The sequence below is a fragment of the Monodelphis domestica genome, chromosome 2 (assembly GCF_027887165.1).
Source record: "Monodelphis domestica isolate mMonDom1 chromosome 2, mMonDom1.pri, whole genome shotgun sequence".
Lineage (NCBI taxonomy): Eukaryota > Metazoa > Chordata > Mammalia > Didelphimorphia > Didelphidae > Monodelphis > Monodelphis domestica.
In genome coordinates this window covers 416,663,233-416,689,175 of record NC_077228.1, presented here as the reverse complement: position 1 = coordinate 416,689,175, position 25,943 = coordinate 416,663,233, and the positions used below count along the sequence as shown (strand labels likewise).

At 34.0% G+C, this 25,943-nt stretch overlaps 1 long non-coding RNA gene across 1 annotated transcript in view; it reads right to left on the bottom strand.

Annotated features, from left to right (window-relative positions):
- Nucleotides 1-17,537, bottom strand: part of LOC130457465 (uncharacterized) — a 30,064-nt gene extending 12,527 nt beyond the window's left edge. Inside the window, exon 1 of the long non-coding RNA XR_008916693.1 lies at nucleotides 17,420-17,537. This is a non-coding gene — a long non-coding RNA (uncharacterized LOC130457465). The remainder of the gene's footprint in view (nucleotides 1-17,419) is intronic.
- Between the last annotated feature and the right edge of the window lie 8,406 nt (nucleotides 17,538-25,943).

Sequence of the window (25,943 nt, the reverse complement as noted above, 5' to 3'; positions counted from 1 at the left end):
AATATAAGTTCCTAAATGTCAATTATTTGGTTTCTGTCTTTGTATTCCTAATTGCTTTCTTATAATATGTGTGAGTTGGTCAATAAGAATTTATTGAGCATCTAATGTGTGCTAGTTACTGCGCCAAATTCTGGGGAAACAAAGGAAGCCAAAAGGCTTTCCCCCACTCTCAAGGAGATTACAATTTAATAGGGGAGAGAACATGAAAACAACTATGTTCAAATAAAATACAGGCAATCCTCAATGTTCACAAGGGGACGGTTCCTAGAAAATAATTCAAAGCCATAAACACACATGTTGATACATTTAGCCTATGAGAAAAAAATACTCTTAGAGATTGCTGAAAGTATACTTTTCTACATATAATTACAACAAAACCTTAATTCTAATATTATAAACTTTTCCTAATACAGTAACCATGAAATAAACCATAAAATGCAACATGTAAAATAAAATTGGTAACATAAAACATTTTTCTTGCTAGAAATTCTCTAAAATTATGACCTTTTTGTCAATATCTGTATAAAAGCATTAATTTCAGATAATCGTTTTCAAAACAGATAAAATATATATTATTATAAATACTGTACAGCAAATCAAATTCTTTAAATTAAAATATTTTAACCTGAATTTTACTTTATTGCTCTAAAACTCTCTACCATGACAAAACAAAGGATAGGTTGCTGGTACTTCAGTCATGTCTATCAAAAGACATTAAAACTGGGGAGGTCTCAACATTGACTTTGATGCTGTTTTTCAAGGCTGGTGAATGACACTAGAGATCCTGAAGGACACATCAGATTGAAATAATCAAACAGCAACATCTACTTCATGTGCATTTTGAGATCCTGAAGAGTCTGATATTATGGGTGTATAGCAGAGGCAGGTAACTTTTAACCTTGAGGTTATGATGGATGATGCAAAGGGCAATCAATGAAAATGTACAACAAATATACAGAAAACTCTTTAGCAAACAATGACTGTATATATAGAAAACATGGAAAACATTCAAATTAGAGTATTAGAATTAAGGGAGATTGGGAAAGAATCCAATAGAAGGTAGGCTTCAAATTGAGATTTGAAAGTGAACAAAGAATTCAGGAGGCAGAGATATGGAAAGAGTGAATTCTAGACATCCAGGCTAGTCAATGAAAATTCTAAGAATGGGGAGATGGACCATCTCATTCAAAGAATAGAAAAGAAGCCAGGGTCTCTTTATTAGAGAGTAAATGGGGATGGAGGGAGTGGGGAAGGAGAGTGTAAAGAGTAAGAAGAAAAATAGAAAAGTGGGAAGGAAATGTAATAAAGGGCTTTGAATGCGGCAGAGTTGTTATTTTTTAATCTAGAGGTAATAGGGAGCCACGAGAATTTATTTAGATGTGTGTAAGGTTCATTAACATTTAGTAAGATCATTTTAACAGCTGAGTGAAGAATGGGTTAGTGGAGAAAGTAGGGGAAGAAATATTGTAGGCAAACCAGAAAACAAATTATTGCAATAGTCTAAGCAAAATGGGACAATGGCCTTAACTAGGGTGGTAGGAAGTGGCAGAGGAGAAAAGGGGATATTTGAGAGATTTTTAAAACGCTAAAAAGTGTCAAACTTTGCTAACGGATTGGGTAGGGAAGGTAAGAGTGAAGAGTCAAGAATGGAATGTGAGTTTTAAGCCCAGGTGATTGGAAGGATAATGGTATCTTTAATAGTAACAGGAAAGTTAGGAAGAAGGGAGGGTTTTGAGGGAAAGAAAGACTTCAGGTTTGGACATGTTAAATTTATGATGTCTAGGAGACATCACATTTGAGATGCTTAATAAATGCATTTTTACCTGATTATCTACTACACATATTTAGAAAAGTTACAATCTGATTTGGTAGAACTTCCCACAGTTATGAATCAATTTATCTCAGACAAATTTAGGCTATTTCTTATCCTTTTAACCCCCTGCTCTGTTTAGAACAATATTCCTCTTAATTTTAACTATTTTTCTATTATCTACAATATTATTTAAATATTTACTCATTTATAATATTGTATTCAATCTATTTAACTTTCCTTACTCCTTTTGGTTACTCAGAGTGTGAATATTTTCTTGTAGAACTATGTACTTGTTTTGCAATATGTTTTTGGAAATCATTTATAAATTTAGTGCAACACACTTTTTTTTTTTAATTTAGTCACAGCTCAGGGTTATACTCTGTTCTAGCTGACAGTGGTAGGCTTTGACATATTTTACTAGAATTTATATAATAATTATATGTAAAAAGGATTAAGCCAATCTCTTTTAAATGAACCAATTAATCTATCAACATTTATTTATTAAGTATGCTCTATGGTCTAAGTTCTGTGCTAAGTTCTAGAGATACAAAAATAGATAAAAGACAGTCCATCTCATCAAGGAGCTCACAATCCAATGGAGGAGACAGTTTTGTTGTTCAGTGGTTTTCAGTCATGCCTGACTCTTTGTTATCCTATCTAAGATTTTCTTGGCACAGAGAATGGTTAACTATTTCCTGCCTCAGATCATTTTAAAGATGAGGGAAATGGGACAAACTTGCTCAGAATCACAGAACTAGTAAGTTTCTGAGGGTAGATTTTAACTCAGTAAGATGCATCTTCCTGACTCCAAGTCCAGCACATCACCTAGCAGTCTGGGGAAGCCAATGCCTTCTTTTTATCATATTTATTCATTTGTGCACTAAAGTATAATTTCAAACTTCAGGTGATTTCCAGGAAGACTGATAGGTTGCTATTGGTAAGTTGACATTATTGATGTTAATTGGTATCTCACTCCTTTTTTCAATCAAAAAAGGGAGAATGAGAACTTCTCCACTCTACAACAAACTTATGGTCCTATTTTGACCAAATAATAGCAACATAATACCATACCTACAACTGATCAGTTTGTGGTTATGACACAAAGCACATTTGATAATGACAGAAAATGATGGGAGACAGCAGTAAAATTTGGTGGCTAATAAGAAGGGTAAGTGAGGGTGGGCAAGAATTTCACTTTTACACACACAATTGAATATTTATCTTATACACTGCCCGTGGCATAAACAGAGTTTCACACTGCCAGATTTCCAATGTCATTAAAGTCTATGTCCACAACAATGGAAACATTTGAGAGGAGAGAAATGAAACAGTTCTTTTGTATCCCTAATTAGGTTTCAATCTTCTCTTTGCCATTCCTTTAAATTTAGTAATGAGGTCACCTGTAAATGTTTTAACAATCTCTAATATATTACCACACTTCCCAGTTAAACCAAATCTATATGAGACATAGTATAATCCATATATTTTGAATTCCTCCAAAAAGCTTTACATTTTTAAATGGGTAAAAAGCAAAAAACTGTGTTAACATACTTCAATATATAATAACATATACACCTATAGAGGCATGTATTTTAAATTTCTTAAGTATATGATTGAAGTTAATGGGAAACAGACGGGATGTACAAACATGTAACTCCTTAAATATACCATTATATTATCAAGCATGTGCCATAGATTGGCTCTGTTATGACTAGTTTAACCATCTGCAGTGTGGGAGCTCATTCTAACTCCTGGAAGTGCATTTCACTAATATGCTGCATGAAAAGATCTCTAATTAATCATTAAGTGACCTTACATCATGCAGTGCTATGGCTTCTGTTTCCAATCAACTAGAACTTTGGAGAGCAGGTTGAGAGCAGCAGAGACAGCAGTAGCTGTAGCAACAATCCAGGACATAGCAACTGGAAACATGAAACACCACGGGTAAAGTGTCGATTACTATTAGCTTTGAGGGCACTGAGCTTTGGAACCACTAGTTCCACTGTTTAATAAACAGGCCCCCAGTATCTCTTTGCTGATCATAGGGTCATTTGGGCAGCTTGCCAGAAGTGGAATCTAATTTGCACCAACCAAGTTGATTCTGTCTCTATTTGTAGAGGTGTGATCTATGGAGACTTTCTGGCTTGAATCATGATTAAAAAAAAAAAAAAAAAGCTTATTTTGGGACATGTCTTCCTAATGGTCCTAGCTTTGCATTAAAGATCAGAATATCTCCAGGCCATAATTTAATACTACAGAGGCTAAACCTTAGCCACCTCATATACCATCCACTTTTCACACATACTTAACAATATTGCTCCCTTTTCAAAATGTGTAAAAGTAACACTGTTCTTCACATTTCCCAGGGAATAAAGACTGCATAGCAACAAACAAATGCTAATCTTTCCTTTTTAGATAGATAAATAGATAGAGAGGGTAATAAAAAAGGGAGAAATAGAGGGAACCAAAGAGACAGAAATATAAACAAGAGAGATAATGATGTGTGTGTGTATATACATACACAGTTATATTTCAACTATGTTTTAGAACTTTTCCCATTATCAAGGACAGAAGCTCCCTTTGGGAGATGTTTGACTTTCTAGGTAATTGATTGTCTCATAAAGAAAAATTTGTGAAACTACATGACACCCCAGTAGAATAGATACCAAATTATCTAGAAAGAATGGAGTTAACAAAATTATAGAAAAACTGTTTATTAAAAAGTTAAAGAAAAAAGAGAACTCAATGCCAAGAGACTTCCTTTAAGAACCAACTTAGGTATTACTTCTTTTGTTAAAATTTTGATCCCTTGAGATATTAGTCTCCAGTTGGGGTTCAAATCATATTGTTTTGTCTCTTTAAATGCTATATCTACTTTCTGACCTCTCTATCCTGAAGTATATAAGCACTCTGATTCCTCAGTAAATTTCTTCACACATAAGAATAGGGACTGAATCTTTGGTTTCATTGATAAAAGGAATATCCCATGATGAATAGAAATTATCATATCTAAAATCTATAGTTTTAGGGAGTTGCCTGAAGCAGTGCTGTCTATTTTTCAAATAGAAATAAAGCCTATTCTATAGTTTCTCCTGTAATAATTTGGATTCTATGCCATTTGGTATATATTTAATATTGATATTATTTCATCATTGATAGTCCCTTCTATCAATATATAAAATTTTCCTTTCTTATCTCTTTGACTTAGGGCAATATTACTTTTGCTTTGACTGAAATCATAATTATTATCCCTGCTTTTTAAAATGTAGCTGAAGCATAGTGGATTTTACTCTAGGCCTTTATATTTACTCTATGTGTATCTCCCTGCTTTAAATGAGTTTCTTATAGAGAATTGATGTTAAATGATATTTCAATTGATATTTGGGGTTTCTGACTTGTAATATACTCTGCTATCTTCCATTTTATGAGTGGGCTTATCCCATTCATATTATCTTTTTCTTCTTTTAGCTTTTAGCTTTTACAAATAATTTTGTCTATTTAATTTTCTCCCTAAATTCTCCCTTCCATTTGTCTCCTCCCCCAGTGTTTTATTCCCTTTTCTCTTCTTTATTGGGTAAGATAGATTTCTATGTCTGAATGTAAATATTATTCCCTTTATGTACCTATTTCAATGTGAGTAAGGTTCAAGGAATGTCTGCCACCCCTTCATCTCTCCTTCCATTGTATTGATTTTTATGTGACTTCTTATATGAAAAAAATTAACCCACAACTTTCCTTTTCTCTTTTCTAGGTTGTTATTTTCCTGCTTTTATTTGAGTAACATCTCATCACATTCATCTAACTCCCTCTTCTCCATTTCTATATGCTCCTGTTCAATGCTCTAATAGTGATAAGTACCTTCAGTACCTTTAGTATTCTAAGTACTTTATAGGTATCTTAAGTACTTCACGTATTAAAAATACCTCAAACATCTTAGTTATCACATTCTTAGTAGTAATATAATTACTTTAACTGCAGTGTTTCCCTTGTTTATTTTAAATATATGAAGTGCTTTTGAATTATAAAAATCTCAAGTATTCCAATTATCACTTACCCATGAAAAGATGTGATAGTTTTAAACCCAACATTCTTAGACTATTTCTCTTAGATTTTTTCCCTAGGCTAGTTATTTTTCCAATGGAAGATTTTAAATTTTCTTCTATTTTTTTCATTATTTTGAATTTAATTTATTGTTTCCTGCTATTTCATGAAGTCATTATTTTCCACAGAATTTTGGGGAGTTATTTTAGGGAGTTATTTTTTTCTTTGACATTTTGTACTACCTTCTTTAGGGAGTTATTTCCCCATTTGAAGTATTTTTTTCCCTTTTTTAGGAAACTCTTTTCTTCAGTTTGTTTTAAGATGTTACTTTCTCTACCAATTTCTTTTCTAATTTTCATTCTAAGTTTTTTATTATTCATCTTTCTTCCCTTTTTGGAGCTCTTTCAGGGGTTCATTTTGAACTTGACACATTTATTTGCATTTTCACTCATTTTCAATTTTGTATTGCTATCCTTTTCTCTGAGGACTTGTATTTGGCCAACTTTCATGCTGAAATATTTTTAGAGTCAGGTTTTTTCTCTCTTTTTGCTTCTTTGGGGGTTTTTACCCCCTTGAATTTTGTCTATATGCTGAAGCTTAGCTCCTTTCCTAAGGAGGGGCAAATACTACCGCATGTTTGTACCATGCCTGAGATTGACTCAACAGTCTCAGTCTCAGATTAAGTACTCTGCAGAAGGGTTAGCCTGGTGGGTGGAAGATTATAGCTGTTCAGTTCAACTGGTTCAAGTTAAATTCTGCCCAGTGCCACTGAGGCTAATGTGAGAATTTAAATATTAGCCACAATCCCTAATCCTTTCCTTGGTAGGATTTTGAAGGAAGAGTTTCATTTTTAGTTCAGAAACAGTTCATTCTCTGAGGCTGTAATTCAACTCCATCCTTTGACTATTTGTGGCTCTCTGACACCTGAAAGATGCTTGCTTCTTAATCAATCTCCGATATAATCTGAAGTCAAGTATGCCAAATCAGAGGAATTCAGAAAAAAAGTGACATCATGGAAAGACATAAGTTTGGAGCTAGGAAGGAAGTGGACCTCTTTTTTGGCCCTGGCACCATCATGAGAGGATGGGAATCTGTAGTGGGACCACACAGTGAGCTCAGGGAATGAGGCTAGCAGAATGTGAGCTTGGGCAAGTGCTAGATAGGTGAGAAGGCTTGTGAAAGGAATAGCAGGCCAAATTTGATTGGGGCCTTTTCTTTCTCTGACCTGTTCTTTTAATTTATTTAATAAAATAAAAATTATGAATTAAGATAAAGTCTCCAGAGAATTTTAATCTTAAAACAACCTTTTTGGACAGAGATCCTCCCACTGCAACCTGGGTCATGCCTGGCTACCCTTTTGCTGGACTATGAAGGACCACTTTCCTTGCTGTCAGTTTGTTTTATATTGCGTTGGTTTTAACTCTTACCCTGTCAAGGATGAACCAAGCAGGGTATTCTGTTTCCCCTCCCACTTGTAACCTAGTGTGGCTGAGTTCTGCTGAGGCTTAATCAGCATTCGTTCCTCATACCCCCATAAAATGAATCCTTATTGCTCTCTCTCTCATGTTGTGGGCTGAGCACTATTTCTCCTCTTCTTCTGTTGGTTTTGTTGCTCCAGTATTAGTATTGAGGGATTTTTCTTTTTCTGTGGTCATATGGAGGGAGGTTGGTGGACTTTGAGTGTTTCTTACTTTGCAATCTTGCCCTGATCTGCCATTACCACTACCACCATCACCATAACCCAAACTCCCTCAATAAACTTTTCATATTCTATGCCTTATAAAGAGGAAGATGCAATATTAATTATAGATACCCATCTGTAAAGTTTTTATTGCTTTTTAAGGACATTAATCTAAAATTAAGGATTCTTTCAGACTGTCTATAAGTATTTAATTTTAATACCATTCATATTTCATTGCATTTTACTTAGTTTGTTAAATATCCCTCAATTGAAATTTGAATTGGGCACATTTGAAAGTGTTGATGGCCATAAGACACAAGCCATAAGACACAAGTGGAGAGTAATTACGTGTTAAATTACTTGCCCAAAGTCACACAGTCAGCATTTGTCTGAGGTGGCATTTGAACCTATGGCTCTGAGATCAGGTCTGTGTGCATTACTGCCTACCAAAATTTTAATTGAAATTAATCAAATCATTGAAAACTGAAAGATAGATTTCAATGAATAGTTCTTTTCCAAAGGTAGGAGCAAAATCTCACTCAAATTTATAAGAATAGATAAATATATCTCCTGGTCCATGCAGCATGTCATACATCCATAGTTCATTTAGCTGTAACTCAGTGACTCCCTACCTGTTCTATGTTTCTTCTAGTAATCATTCTCTATTATGTGTGTTTTCCTATTAGGTCCTGTTAGTCAGTTGCTCTTATGGATCAACAGTGTTCTTTCCCATAGACAGTGCCTAGAACTCTTCTTAGATAAGGGCCAGCAATCTGTCTTGGGAAGCAGCCTTTGACACTGTAGAGGGAAAAGTCTCCAGATTTATTCTTATCTCAAGAGATGCATACTTCTTTCTTTCTTTGAAGGTAACATTATTAGAGGACTAATTGAATAAAGCCAAGGGATAGTCCTATTCTCACTGAAGATCCTCCCCTTTACAACTACTTCTAACCACTTCTGTCCCCCTAAAAGCTTACTTACAAAGCTGGATCTCAGTAAAAGTCACCTCCCAGAGTTCTTGTCATCAATTCATATGAATCCAGCCCTGGAGAGAGGTGAGACCATAGGTCTATGATAGTGAACCTATAGCACACCTCTCTGTGGGCATGAGTACCATCTCTGGCAGAGTTAGTTACTAGAAAAGCAGAGGGACTCCGGAGAAGCTGATCCTTTCCCCCTCTCCATCACCCTGAACCACCCACACTGCACTTACTCCCTCCCCAGAGCAGAGCTCTCAGGCCATTTCCCTCCCTTTCCCCTTCCCTGTCTGGGACTGTGGGGAAGAGGATCTTCTCTCCCATCACCAGAACATCTCCACACCCTAAACTCTCTACTTTCTTTTCTTCCTTCTCCACCAGTCCACAATCTGGGGGGTTTACCCTGCCCCCCAAAGGCTAATGACACTCCTTCCACCCCCTGTTCCCACCCCAACATGGGCTACAGCCCAATAGACAGCCCCACTCCATGCTGTGATGGTATCATGGGTATACCATTGTTATGCAAATATAATTAGCCTAAAAGATGCCAAGGCTGCATTTCTGGGACAGACTCCAGCAGAGGTCACTTGGGGCTGCATTTGAATTAGATTCAATAAGTATAGGTACCCCATATTTTAATAAGAAGCTACCTCTGCCCTAGCCTTCCCTCCAGTTTCCTAACTCTACTAGTCTTCTGCCAAGCAAAACCCAACAGTAACTCTCAGGCTCTGGGACAGCTAGACACAGTGGCAGATCCCCATGGAAGCAGGAGGTGGCTTCGCCAGATGTGAGACAAGCCTGGCCCTAATCCTGAATGGGGGAGGGGACACTAAGTCTCTGGGGGGAGGGTCAAAACATGTGGTCTCTAAAAGGTTCACCATCACTGCCCTAGGTCAACCTTATATACATTTATCCTAAATACTGGCAATTCCTTATTCATTTATCAGTCATCAATTGTTTTAGCTTATCCTCCTCACCTTATCCTCACATAAAGGAAAATAAAAAATGAAAAATAAACTTAAGGTAGCAAACATTTTAATGTTAAGGAATAAAAATGTTACATCATCATCATCTTATATTATTAAAAGCATTTTATTTGGTCAACCTAAGTACTGCATTTATACTCACAGAAATGTCAGAGCCTTAGAGAAATATCTCATACATTGGGCTAAGATAGCATTGAACCTTTATGGTAGGAAATAATCAAGAGTCATACAAGATGAGACAGTATGGACAGATTGTTATCTGAAGTTAGAGGAGTATTGGTATTAATAAGATCAAGATCAAATACATAAAGGGATTCTTTGAATCATGAGAGTTCATTTGCAAAAGATATCTAAAATAGTTGTATTTTAATATCTTATATCAAGATTTTAAACTTTATTAGATTGCCTCTTGTCCTTCCTCTCCCCTCTCTTCCATTCCAAGTCATTACATTCTTTTATAGGTATTTATTGAATATATTATATGTGTAAAGCACTGTGATAGGCACTGGGGAATACAGAAGAAGATAAAATGTCACCTATCACAGAAAAACTTACTCTTGCAGGAGCTGTAAGATATTGAAAAGAACAAATATATTAGAGGATGTATTTTTACATCTGGAAGTTTCTTGCACCAACCAATCCAGGACTCCGTCCATATACATTTTCCAAATTAATACTACAAAATGGATCATGTTATATACATAAGAGGAGTTAAATCTGATGGTTAATTCTAACATGAAAGTATAATGAAAGTTCTGTGAAGTAATGATACTGGAAGAGAGCTTTAAGGGAATTCTAGGTTCAAGGAATAATGTGAAGAAAAGGTAGTTATTCTGTTGACTGTCAAAGAAAGATTAAATTTTAGGGTTTGTCTTTATTGGGTCCTTTGAGAATACAAAGCACCTTGTAAGTATTTGATAAATAATTTTTGAAAACCCTGAGTGATATACACATGGGTTGTACCCCAAAGATATCCAAAGATTTTGAATAAATTATTGTAAAAATGGCTTAGGCATGAATATCCTGATGGAGACACACATTTTTGCCTAACTGCAGAGAAACAAGGAAGAGCCATGTGCTCTTTAGGTTGAGCTATTTCAGGGTTTCTGTAATAAGTTTTTAGACTATTGCAGTCTTCTTGCCACTCAATGACTGACACTATGTCAAGTACTATATAAGAAATAGGAACTGGGGCCATACACTCTCCATCTAAATGTCAGTTTGTTATGGAAAGGATATATAAGGAAAGTATACACTAATAGTGAGAGACAGGCTGATTTCCAATGCAAATCTATCTATTGTTGCCTGCTAAGATAAGCATTATTCTGATGGAGAAAAGGAGGATTCAAGCCAAATTTAACTTCAACAAGATTAAATTTTAAAGTAAAATATGAAGGAATTTTTAAGGGATTATATAAAAAAGAAATGTCTTCCATTTGGTTCTGAATCTATGTATTTCTATATTCATATAAATCCTGATGTTTATTCCACATGGACAGTCTATTATTTCTACTGCATCTTTTTATAGTGCTAACAAACTTATATGCCTATATTAAATGCTCAATAAATACTACAAAACAATTTGTATCAAGATCTTCCATTTATTACTCATAGAATGGGTAGGGGAAAGAATAAGAATATGTGACAGTGTGTGCTAAGCTATTTGCTAATAGGTCATTTGATTTAGTCTTATCTGATGATACCCCAAAACCTGAAAAGAGAGTGCTATTACTTTCTTTTCCCTTTCACAGTTTAGGAAATTGATTTAAACAGAGGTTAAGTAACTACCCCAGGGTCACACACTTAGTAAATATCTGAGAGTAGACTGTATTTCACAGAAAGTGACTTTTTACATCTAGAAAATGGGAAACTTGTAGAGTAGCAATTTGGGGAAGAAGAGAAAACACTGGATTTGGCATCAGAGAAATTAATTTCAAATGTAAGCTCTGCCATTTCCTGACTTTATGTCCTTAGGCAGATTATAACCTCCCTGAGACCCAACTTTTTCATCTGTAAAACAAGCATTCTCTATTAGTTGATCTCTAAGAAACCTTCCACTTCTAATGTTTTCAGAGTCCATGACTGAAAGAATATGCCAAAATAAATGAGAAACAATTAAGAATTTAACCTTAGGCCTAGTTTATCCCAAGTCCTGTTGGTTTATACCATGCCATTTTTATTATTGCCTAGGGATATTTAAATCCTTATATTCAATTCTTGAACAGTTTATTTATTTATTTATTTAGTCATTTATAATATTTATTTCTACTAATCAGTTTCAAAGTCTAACATCATGGACCATGGCTTTTTAGACAATCATAGTCAAACATCATTCTAACTGACTTAAAAATCAATGAGAATTCCTGTTCCAGATTAAAAGAAGTAGAGAAGCATATAGTATTTGATATTTTTTTCCCTGTGGAGAAAGATTTACTATGTTAAAAAGAAACTACTTAGAAAACTGAACAGCAGTGTAGTAGACCAAAGCCCCATGTGGTGTGCAAATAGCTAGAGGACTAATATATAAAAAAGTAATGTCATATATCATAAAACAGAGAAAGAAAGCTGAAATTAACTTTCAGATATATGAATAGGGGAAGATTTGATGGATAAATTAGTAATAAAGTGGACCATGAAAATAGAATGGACCATTTTGTTATTTAAAATTGAGAGTTTTTACAAAAGTAAATATAATATAGCAAAACATAGAATGAAATCAATATACTGTGGAAATTTTTAATACATTTATTTGAATTTTTTTTTCATTTCCAAGATGTATAAGGGACTGGTTCAACATGAGATGGAAAGCCATTCCACCAATGCATAATCAAAGAAAATGAACAAGAAGTTTTCAAAGGAACAAATCTCAGCTACCAAAAACAATAAGAAAAAATACTCTTAATCACTAATAGAGAAATATAAATAAAAGCAACTTGGGGACCCACCTCATAACTCACAGATTGGGAAAGATAACAAAAGAGAAAATAATAAATATTGGAGAGTCTGTGGGAAAAGACTACACTATTGTAATTTTAGTTGAGTTGGTAGTGATGTAACCATTCTGGAAAACAATTTGGTACTTTACTAAGAAAGTCACCAAAATGCTCATATTCTTTGATATCATCTAGTAAGATATTTATGTTTAGTCCCTTATCACCATTTATTTATGTTTACCTTTTTATGTTTTTCTTCACTCGTTCATGTGGACTTCAATGATTTAATGCACTTTGAGAATTTTTATCAGAAATGTTTACAAGTACAAGAATATTCATAGCTGCACTCTTTGTGGTGACAAAAAAATCGGAAAATGAGGGGATGCCCTTCAATTGGGGAATGGCTGAACAAATTGTGGTATATGTTGGTGATGGAATACTATTGCGCTCAAAAGAATAATTAAGTGGAAGAATTCCGTGGGGACTGGAACAACCTCCAGGAATTGATGCAGAGTGAGAGGAGCAGAACCAGGAGAACATTGTACACAGAGACTAATACACTGTGGTACAATTGAATGTAATGGACTTCTCCATTAGTGGCAATGCAGTGAGCTGAACAATCTGCAGGGATCTATGAGAAAAAAAACACTCTCCACATGCAGAGGAAAAACTGTGGGAGCAGAGACACAGAAGAAAAACAACTGCTTGATTACATGGGTTGAGGGGATATGATTGGGGATGGAGACTCTAAATTAACATCCTGGTGCAAATACCAACAACATGGAGATAGGTTCTGATCAAAGACAAATGTAATGCCCGGCATGTTAGCTATGGGAAGGGTGGGGCAGGGGAGGGAAAGAATATGATTCTTTAAAAAGGAATAATCTTCTAAAATCACTTATTAAATAAAATTTTCAAAAAAAAAGTTTTTCATTTCATTAAAGGTCCAAACCTTACCCTCATCCTATTGAATTATCTTCAGTTTAAAAAAAAAACATTTTAATTTAAAAAAAATCTTTATTTAGAATATTTTCCATGGCTACATGATTCAAGAAACATCCCCACTATTTCCTCCCCCCTTCTGAGACTGACAAGCAGTTCCACTGGGTTATAAATATATGTATGTATCATTGTTCAAAACCAATTTCTGTTATTCATATTTGCAGTAGAGTGATCCTTTAACATCAAAACTCCAATCACGTTGCCATCAAACCATGTGATGGATCATTTGTTTTTCTTCTGCATTTCTGTTGCCACAGTTCTTTCTCTAGATGTGGATAGCATTTCTTTCTCACAAGTTCCTCTAGATTATCCTGGATCATTCCATTGCTGCTAATAGAAAAGTCCATTACATTCAATTGTTCCATAATGTATCAGTCTCTGTGTACAATGTTCTCCTGGCTCTGCTCCTTTCACTCTGGATCAGATCCTGGAGGTCATTCAGTTAACATGGAATTCCTCCAGTTCAGTATTCCTGTCAGCACCATAGTATTCCATCACCATAACATACCACAATTTGTTCAGCCATTCCCCAATCCATAGACACCTCCTCATTTTCCAATTTTTTGCCACACAAATAGCAAGGCTATGAATATTTTTGTACAAGTCTTCTTCCTTATTATCTCTTTGGCCACATCTCCTCCAACATTATCACTTTCCTATTATTCAATTTTGCTGGCTAATTTGTTCTTGTTTCTAATATAGACTCATTTGAATTATTGTATTCCAAATTCTTCAATCCTTTATAGTAGAACACTTTATTCATAATTATATATGATTCTGACTGAATCCTAATTATGGGAATGCTTTCTTTTTAGATTCTGATATTAGATTTTCTTTTAATTGAAAGTCCTAAATTTTGAATATAATGTTTCTATAAATTTTCTTTTTGGAGTTTGCTTTAGGAAGTGCTTAGTTGATTTTTTCTGTTTCATTCTTTCTTTTTGTCATTTTATTTTTTAAAATCTCAGGATTTTTGTTTAAATACTTTTTGAAATATGATGTTAAAACAATTTTGAGGTCATGAAATTTCAGGTAGTCTGATAAATTTTAACTGTTTTTTAAATCTTTCATCATTTTTCCAAGTCAGTAGTTTTTGTCTTAATATACCCTGCATTTTCTCCGATTATTTTCAATTTTTAACTTTGTTTTAAAATTTCTCATAATGTTCTCTGTCACGTTTTAATCTAAATTCTCTCCTTCCCCTTAGGTCTTGACAAATAAGCTCTTTTGTGTTCCCCTATTTGTTTATGGTATCACTTTATTTTTAAAGCATGTATTCATTTTAATTTTATCTTAGTACAGGATCTGAAGTGTTTGTCTATGCCTAATTTCTGCCATATCAAACCATTTTCTGCTTTTTCCAGTAGTTTTTGTCAAACAGTGAGTTCTTCCAAAAGTCTGAATCTTTGGGTTGGTCACATACTAGTTTACCATAATCATTTACCATCTCATTCTGAGTGCCTAATCTTTTCCATTGGTTGTCCATTCTATTTCTGAGCCAGTATCAGATTGTTGTAATGGTTGCTGCTTTATATAGTATGAGATCTGGTACAACTAAGTCATCTTCCTTCATGTTATTTTTTTCATTAATTCCTTTGATATTCTAGGTCTTTTGTTCTTCCAAATGAATTTTCTTATTTTTTCTAGTTCTGTGAAATAATGTTTAGTAATTTTATTGGTATGGCATTGATTAGGTAAATTAATTTAGGAAGAAATGTCTTTATCATATTGGCTCAGCCCACTCACGAATAGTAATTGATGTTTTTGTTTTGTTTTATAGTAGTTTAGATCTGACTTTTATGAAAAATCTTTCATTCCCTCTGTGTATGTATATACAAAAATATTCAAGACTTCTTTTACTTGTATTCCAGAACTGAAAACTAAAGGGATGTTTTCATATATGGTAATGGATACAAAAATTATTGACATGACCAATGGCTTCAATTATAAATTGTGTGATACTGACTTGTGAAGGAATTCTGTTTTCTTGCTGATGAGTATCAAGCTTGAAATAGCACAAATTTTAGAGAACTCTTCTAAATTGTTTTTCATCTCTGTCTCAGAGGACACATTGAGTACATTATCATCTGCAAACAATATATATATATATATATATATACATATATATATATAGGTAGGTAGCAAGGAATATGTTTTTCTCCCTATCTCGTTTAGGACTGGAATGAGAGGGATGAAATTGGGATGCTTCTAAGAAGGAGCTCTTTGAGCAAAGGCTGGAAAACTATCTATCATGTATATTGGAAAGAGGATTTTATTTTTGGTTATATATGTGTGTGTGTGTGTGTGTGTGTGAGAGAGAGAGAGAGAGAGAGAGAGAGAGAGAGAGAGAGAGAGAGAGAGAGAGAAACAGAGAGAGACAGAGACAGAGAGACAGAAATACAGAGAGAGACAGAGGGAGAGTCAAGACAGCTTCTGAAATCCCTTCTAACAGTGTGATTGTGTGGCTTTCTGATCAATTTGGGAGACTCTAGGAATTATCTTTCAATGAATCTCAAGTAAGAAACATGAAGTACATGTAGTAATAATCCTTGAGACAAATATTTGGGAAATGTGGTCTTTTTTTAGATCCCTTATATATCTAGGATCATTCTGACCAATGCAAGAAGCACCCATGTTCTATTTGAATGAAAAACAAATGTTATTTTAAATAATTTCTAATAGAAATAGTCTCTTAGATATAATAGAGAACACTTGTCCTTTCCCCACATTTTTGAAGTAAAACATATCCAAGTATATGATGCTAAAATATGCATCATAAAATAAAAATCAATCATTTGAATGACAGTGGCACAATACAGGAATCATGATATAGTGCATAGAGAGTTGGCCTTAGAGTCATGAATACCCGGGATCACATTTCAGATCTGACATTTACTAGCTAGATAATTCTACCCTGGGCAAACCACATGATATTTTGGAATTCTGAGTATTTCTGTAAAAGTAGAGGTTGGCAAACAATGACCTGTGGACCAAATTAGACTCATCATTTGTTTTTAGCATGGTTTTTGCAGTCGGAATTATTTTGTGTGTGAAGTAGGAATTTTAAAAAATTAGCCATTCTTAGCACATGTGTAATACAAAAACAGGTGACAGTGATGGTCTGATTTGGCCTAAGAGTGATATTTTGGCTACCTCTGTTCCAAGATTTAACTTATAGAGATATGAGCCGACTTTCATGGATATATGCAGTTTCTTCAGCTGGGAATGCATGCTAACAGCGAAATCATAAGGTCACTATTGAAAATAAACAAGTTTCAAATCAGTACTCAGAGTGGAGGAGGAAGAGCATTGCAGGTATGAGGGATCATTAGAGAAAATGAGCTGATATTGGTTTGTTTGTGGATTAGTCAGAAAGTGAATGTCACTGGATTGAAGAGTGAATGGAAAGAATTAAGTTCTAAAATGGCAGAATGGTCTAGATTATGATGGACTTTGAATGTTAAAGAGAATATTTTTATTTGATCCTGAAAGTGATACTGAGCCACTGAGTTTACTGAGAAGGGAAGGGATATGGTCAGACCTACTCTTTAGGAAAATCATTTTGGAGGTTATTTGGACAACAGATTGAGAAGGGGAGAGACTTGAAGAACTGGTAGGCAGACACTAGCAATAAGGAGGGTTGTAAGGAAGGTTTAACAGAAGGGATTACTATCAAAATATATAAAAAACAGGTTCATTAGCTTATTATTTATTAAGGAATTTGTAAGGGGAATCAGGGAGTGACTCATTTCTAACCCACCCAGATATTAAAATCTTAGCGCTTCTAAATAGTCTTAACCTAACTAAATAAAAGGTATAATGAAAGATAAAAGGGTTAGTAAAGGCCACAGAAACCAGATTCTCACAACTCCAGAGTCCTTGGTTGGGTCAAACTGCAGTATCAAGACGAATAATCCTCACAAGGTTCAGGAAGGGAGGAGATTCACACCCATACACAGTCCACAAGTGTGAAAGGGAACACTCACTCAACCTCTCTGTAAAAGATGATCCAATTCCCAGGAAGCTCCAAAGTCGGTTTCCTTCAGAGAGATACTTCCACATACCCTCTCTATCGGTTTCCCAGAGATAGAGTATTGGTTGCCAAGTTTCCAACTGTCTTAGAATGCGGACCCAGCCAGCTCTGTGGAATCTTGGTTTGAAGGCTGTCAAATCAGCCTTAAACAATTCCTTTACTATACTCTTGATCAGGTTACTACAATAATCCAGCCTTGAGGTGATAAGGGTCTTCAAAAAAAATAGGGAAATGACTTCCAGCACCAATTATTTTTTAAATTCTTCTCTTTTTATCAAAGATCTTTGCTACTTTCTCATTTATTTGGATAAAAAGGACCAGGGTAGTTTTGCCATTGTTTATGATAAATTAGCCAGAATATTGTTCCCATTTTATGTCTAATTGCTCTCTTTATTCCAGGTTAATTACAACTACTCTTTAGACAATCTGCCTAAACTGGTTCATGCAGCAAAGTGCCTATAGGCTTGTTTTTCCCTCTAATAAAATTCAGTTTCAGCACATGCCTGTAACCTTTCAAATCATCCCTTCATAGTGTTTTGAGAATTAGCTTATTCCCTAAATGATTATAGAGCTTCACTGCCATCTTCCTTCATTTCTCAAAGAAATCAAGTGATTGTTGATTTAGATGGTTGCTGGGCTCTTTGGATTTCCTCATTATGGCTAATGTTTTGTTGGTTAAACTTCACTAAGAAATGGCAATTGCCAGTCAACGTATTTACTTTTTGCCCATTTCCCATTTTTCAGAGTCAACAATTTGTTTAAACAGGTCATATAGGAGATGTAATTCTACCCTGTGTCTTTTTTTATCTTTATCTTTTTTTTTCTAATTTGATATTGATTTTGACTTTTGCTTTAACCCATCTATGATCTACTTCACACAGACAGCTGATTCTCACATCTTTTCCATATCTTTAACCAGTATTTTTCGGATCATTAAGATAAAGTCAACTTAATTTTTTTCAATGCCACTCTGTAATACTAATGTTTAGTAATAATGCTAATCCTGAAAAAAATTTAAAATTATAATCATGTACATTGATTGAACAATTGGGCAGTAAGATTACTGCTCCTGAATAACTTCAAGTCATAATTACAGAACAAGTAGTGTGAATTTTATTATTTAATTAATGAGAATATTTGATGAGATTACATGATATTTAGTGAACTAGACTACAGGTTGTGGAAAATGATAAAGGTATGACATATCTAAAATTAAATGGAATTAAAAAAACACACCCATATATGCACATAAGATATGTACACATATATATAGATATAAAATACTATCTAGGAACATACTATATTACATATTATATGTTCTATGATGTGCATAAATGCAGACAATTCAATATAAATATATGTACAATTATATGTTTATATGTATATATCATTGTAAAAAGTGAACATCTGTTGATCATCTTCCATAAACAGCCTTAATTGCATGAAAGAATTAGGGCAATAAGCAAACCACATAGTGAATTCTTCATATACAACATGAATAAACCTGTCTTTGGAATGTGTATATAGTTATAAGAAGTGATTTCCTATTTTATAGTTATAATTCATCTTTAGAGAAGTGCTTTTTTTCCAATATGGTATATCTAACTGAGTCATAGATATAACAAGGCATTTTGAGACTGCCCTTTTGGTCCTTGCTTGTCCTTCCTTCCTGGTCTAGAAATAATGAGTTATGAGCAGAGGAAAATTTTGCTCTACTTGTCCTCTCCTGTGAATCAGAGATACAAGTTGATGTGTGTGTGTGTGTTTGTGTGCATATGTGCCAGTATACAGAGAGAGAGAGAGAGAGAGAGAGAGAGAGAGAGAGACAGAGAGAGAGAGAGAGAGAGAGAGACAGAGAGAGAGAGAGAGACAGAGACAGAGACAGAGACAGAGACAGAGAGATATTAGTTTGGTGTTAGTCCTAGATTAGGAATTATTACCAGGGCTTCAGGAAAGTATCATTATCAAAAAGAAATAGTTTGTGGGTCACTAACTAGATAAGCAAATGCCCTCAGGGCCATGGCAGAAGTGTGTGTATATGAAGCAAAATTACCAGTCATAAAGCAGTAACAAATAGAGTTTGTAGGGTTGCAGCAGAAACCACATGAGAAACAAAGTCTTGGGTCATAAATCAGTTCACAAACAGACTCCAAATGGCTGAGTCAGCCAGCCCATCTATAAAGTAAAATCACAGATCATAAAGCAGAGATAAGCTAATGCAGGCTCAGAGTGTGTGTCCTGAGTGCTAACAGCCAATGGGCAATTTACTTAGCAGCTGAAGCACACTTGCTTTTCACTTTGAGAAGAGTAGAACTATCCATGCCAATGTGCACCCTGTATCAGAAAAAAAAAAACAAAGATAAAACAAAACAACAAAAGAAAACATCATCAAGCTGATATAGCCACTGTTACAAGTGATGTGGACAACAGTTCTTTAAGTCATGTCAGTTTAAGACCATGTCAAAATCTTTGTCTCATCCCTCTTCTGTTTCTCAGTATCAGACAAATTCTATCCACTGATTGGTTATTATTTCTCTCACATTTCATTTTTTAAGTCTTCAGATATGTCTCTTAGTATCTTCTACTTAGAAAATTGCAATTTCTCCATAATTATCCTTCCTTTTAGAAAATTTCCTCTTAATCCAATATGTATGGCAATGCTAGAAAAATCTTCCTAAAAAGTATGTTGATATAAGTGAAAAGTCAAATGAAGGAGAAGATTTAGTTGAATCATCCATCTTTGCACAAAGAAAAATGTTTTCTAGGACACTTGGTCAATATTTTTTTTTTCTGTGAAAATATGCAAAAGTAGTCCTTGAACATAACTACAGCTCATCTAGCAAGATCTGTTGCAAATCACAATTAGGGAAAGAAAATTCATAGAGAACTAAATATTATACTACCAACCATATCAGCATGTAGTTTACTACTTGATGATTTCAATTATCTGACTTAATTGGATCTTAAACCAAGGTTCTGCAAACTTGTTTCTTCCTTCCACCACTTGTTCCTGTTTTATAAGGTGATATGTTCAGTTTTCTGACATCTTCTTCCAAAAGGTCTTGAAAACAAAGTTGCATTTCAAGAGTCTATTTCTTCCTTTAGCAATATGATCAAAGATTAAACTGCAAGGAAGAAAAAAACGAAGGTGAAAACTGAAAAAGATTTATCAGCATTCCAATAACAAATAGCTTTTTCATCAAAGATAATGTGATCATATTTGTACTTTAACATCTCAATGTCACATATACAATATAAAGAATAGAAATGGTATTAAAGAAAGCAAAGTTAGAATGGTGCAATAGGAACAATAGGAAAAATGTTGACTTTGTACTCAGAGGATATGATTTAAATCCTAGCTCTATCATTTAGTTCCTATTTGACTTTGGGCAAATTGTGTAATCTTACTGGTAATCAGTATTATTTATAATTAAATCTGTCAATTGGACTAGATGATTTTCAGTGTTCAGTATGTCCCTAAAGTTATAATTCATTCAAATCAAGTATACCGAGGGTGAATTCAGGTATTAGGCAATATCATTGTGAAATTACTGAGGGATAAATTCTCAAGATAACTGAAGGAGTTGAAGGAACTAAATGAGTGCAAAATCACTGAAAAAATTTCAACAGGTAAAGATGATAAAAATACAGCAACACCAACTATCAAGCTATGGACTTATTGCCTCAGTTCTATAAAATATTCATAAAGTGACATATGTATATCACTGTTATTCTTGATGAAAGTAAGAGAAGGAAAATCGACCTCATAAAATTCATGGCATAATCTGGACAGCAATCAAAGTATAGATAGAAGGGAATGACAAAAGCAGTAAGATCACATTTTCATTGAAGTATGAGCCTATTCATGATTTAGATCAAGTGGACTCAAAACGAATTAGTGCATTAACCAACACTATTTTGAAAATACTTAAGGATCAATTCTGAAGATCACTAAAATGAAGATAGTAAACATCTGGGAGAATGTCATAGAAGATAACCATAAGTGAAAAAAAGATGATTAAAAAGACACCAATAACTATTAATATATGGGCTGATTGTCTCAGGTTTGCAAAAATTTTCATAATATGTATAAATAAATATTAACAATATTTTGATAAAAAGAACATAAGGGAAAAGGCTATCGAATATTTATGAAAGAATTTGGGCAGTAGTCACTCAGTGGGGATAAAAGGGAGTAACTAGATCAATGACATCACATACCCATTGAAGTATGAACCTATAGCATGTTCAACTTTAAAATTCATATTGCTTTCAAAAGCTTAACATAATGAAATCCCTTAGATCATGGACTATTTAATTACTGTCTTTGTATTATTAATAGGCAGTTAGGTGGCCCAGTGGATAGAACCCTGGGTCTGAAATCAGGAAGATTTGACTTCAAATCAAGTACCAGATACCATTATCTGTGTGACTCCAGAGCAAGTTACTTAACCTCTGTTTGCTTTAATCCATTGCAGAAAGGAATGGCAAATGGCAAAACAATTCAGGATCTTTGACAAGAAAATCCCATGAACAATATTGGCATAATATGATCCATGAAAAGTTGGACATTTCTAATTACTAAACAAAAACAAATTTTTAGAACCTCATAAGCATTTCATCATCATTATCCCCATCAACCTCATCATAACTGATGTTCATTTGACATTTTACAAAATACTCTACAAACAAAATTTCATTTACTCCTCTAAAATGAAAATGTGAAAGAACAATTATAAATAGTAATCTAATCCCCACTTCACAAATGAGGAAACTGAGTTAGAATTTAACTTGCTCAAGTTCACACAGTTAGGTGTGAGATCTAAGGAGGAAATTTGAACCCAGGGACTCCTGACTCCTAGTCTGGAGATATATCAAATACTAATGTTTTTGAGAAAGTTGTTACAAATATCATTGTATTCATTTTATAAAAGAGGAAATTGGGATTCAGATTCTGTGTATCATCTTCCTTTCTAATCCACAAGTGTTTATGAGAGAAGTTATTATACCTCAGACTTTTTTTTACTATGTCCCATGGTATATTCCACAATGTTTTTAATATAATATAGTTTAAAAAATTGCCCTTGTTAAGTGAATGAATAAGCAAAGTAAATGAGGTCACAGAGTGTGATTAGAATCTCTCTTCTCAATGCTACATGGAATATTTGACAGCTGGGTTATTATTTGGAATGCCCAAATTTTTCATTTTGAATAATTAAGCCTATCCAGATCCCTTTGACAGTGATTTGGTTCACATACATCTCATGTTCTCCATATTGTTGTAGAAGACAGTCATTCACTGAACCAAAGAAGAGGTAAAAGCTGCTTGTCACAAAGGAACAAGGGATTTTGAAGGCTTGGTATGCTACTAAAAATCTGTTGTCATCAAGTAGGTTAGGTTAAGCAAGCTTCTACGACCACCATTAAAACTTAAGACACCTGGCTTATTTCCTACTTGTCCAATGCTATGTGATTGGACAAACTGACCTGCCTAGGCTAATATCTACATAATAGGAAACTATTCAAGGGAAGCTATTTATAGTGTAGAGTTAAAATCTCCATATACCCAAGTGAGCACAAACAAGATGCATCTCTTTTTAGGAAGGCAGTGCCAAAGAAACAAAGATAAAGGAAGATCAAGAAAATGTATGTGTATTTACTTCTAAATATTTCAAGGTAGAGTTTGCCGGACAAGTCCTGGAAATCTTGAATAGGATTAAGCATACTTAACCTTTTACTGGGAATAAAACCAATTTGCTATGGGAAAGGTTAAAAATAATGAGTTTATTTTGCTTATATTCCTCAGAAGACTCAGGGAAAATAACAAGAAGAATCATTTAGAGGACTTAGGCTTGAGTCATGGCTTTGTTGATTATTATCTCTGGAAGCTTGGGCAAATTATTTAACCATGAACAAGTCAAAATAAAGCATACTTGTTTACTTAAAGTTAAGGGATTAATTAAACTACATTATGAATAATATACTATTTTAAAGACATTAATAGCTTTTTCATTATCCATGTAAGTTATCATACCATTCCACCATATTTTTGAAGAAAATAGTCATATATAGAACTAAAGAAAAATTATTAGTTTCTTGACACCATTAAACAAGAAGCTGAAGTCTTATTCCTTGGATCTCTACAGAACTGAGAATGTGTTACCACAGGCTGTAAGGCTAAGTAAGCTTTTTGAGTAGCATTAAAGCTTGAGGATCCTGACTTATGTACTTCCTATCCTGTTCTAGGTTATAGAACAGGTGGTACAGCCTAGATGGACATCTATATGATAGGGAACTGTTTAATTAAAGTTTAATGACATATATTTGGCAGTGGGTTGGAAGGGGAGAACAGAAGATTGACACGTGGTTAAAAGGTTAACTTGTTGGATATGTCTTTTGACATTGTCCATGCTATATAACTTAAGCACTGACAAATAAAAATGATTAAAAAGTAGTAAGGCAAAGGAATAAGAACATTGGATTTAGAATAAAATGACTAAAATTCAAACCCCATTGTTCTAACATATAAGCTGTATGATCTTGTATGTGACTTAATTCCCCTGGCTACATTTTTCTTCATCTGCAAGAACAGCAGGCAAGAATTTATATTAGACTTTAATATTTGAAAAGCATGTTGTGGTTATCTCATTTAATTCTCACAACAACAAAGTACAAAAAAATACCATTATTTCCCCCATTTTAGAGAAGAAACTGAAGGTGATAGAAAATGCGATTTGCCCATGGTTACTCAGCTGTTAAGTATCTCAGGGAAGATATGCACTTAAATCTTCCTAACTCTAAGACCAACACTCTAAACAATATTGCAACTAGTTTCTTCCCTTTAAAAAGGTACAGTTTAGATAAATATTCTGTAAATTAATTTCAAAAACTAAATCTTTCAACTTATGATTAGAAAAAGAGTACTTTTAGGTGCTGTTTGGGAAAGATAAAAAGAAATAATATTGCAAATACTATGACCCAATACTGTAAATACCAAAATATTAGTCCCTAGAAATTCAATTTCTCAAAAAATGGAAAATAACTAAAAGATAAACTCATAAAATTTTCATTATCTGAGTAAACTAAAATTTTATATTTAATGTGCCCAGCATTGTCATTTTATAGACAATGCAAGTTATAAATAGTAGTTTTAAAAAAATAAACTCAAGAAGATTTGCAGAATTTGCAATTTTTTTTTTGCAGAAGATTTTCTTTTTGCAGAAAATCCTCTTCTTTGTTTTCCTTTCATAACTATAATGATTCTAGTCAAATTCATTGGGACAGCCAGCAAAGAATATAAACATGGTCATTCATACCACATTGATGAGCTAGCATTTATTAACTATCAGCTTTCCCCTTCAACTATGCTCTCCAGACACCTAAACACCACCATCTGACCAGATGGTGCTTTATCTAGTACTCCTTCATCTTGCCATCCACACCAAATCTGAATTTTTCATTTTTCTAGAGCTTTCCATTCACTCAACAGCTCAGCTCCTTTATATATTCTGTTTCTCCAAATTAGAATGGGAATTCCTAGAAAGTAAGGATTGTAAAGGAACTCCATCAAGTAAAATACTTAATTTAATTTACATAAAAATAGATTTCCCCAACTTTTTAGAATTTCCTATTATATCAGGCAATATCTGAGGCTAAGTAAGTATTGCAATGTGGCTTCCCAAATAAACTCAAAGGTAATTCCTGGAGTACAAAATGAGGAAGCACAAAGAAGAATGAATTCTCTTTCATCTGATTCTTAGAATAAGAGGTTTTCATTAGTAGTAATTTCTGGGTCAAGTAGTAGTTATATTTTTATTGGTGTTGATCTTGATGCTTGTCTAGAAATTATACTGATTAAAATGGAAAATGATCGAAATATCAATAAGCTGACTAGAACAAAACTTTAAAGGACATTTAGATATAAGGTATGATCAGGTTCAGCAGGATACAGTTAAAGTGTGGGGAAAATACAAAGCTCTAATCTTCATTTTAAAAATATCCTTTAGATGGAGGAATTCCATGGAACTGGAAAGACCTCCAGGAATTAATGCAGAACAAAAGGAGTAGAACCAGCAAAACATTGTACACAGAGACAGATACACTGTGGCATGATAGAATGTAATAGACTTCTCTACTAGCATCAATGCAATGATCCAGGACAATTCTGAGGGACTTATGAGAAAGAATACTATCCACATCCAGAGAAAGAACTGTGGGAGTAGAAATGCAGAAGAAAAACATATGATTGCTCACATGGTTTGATGGGGATTTTGACTTTAAATGACCACTCTATTACAAAGATTAATAATATGGAAATAGGTTTTGCAGAATGATATATGTATTGTCCAGTGGAATTACTCATCAGCTCAGGGAGGGGGGAGGGAAGAGGGAAGTGAAAGAGCATGAATCACATAACCATGGAAAAATATTATAAATTAATAATTAACAAATTAAAATGACCATTTATCAACATGGCC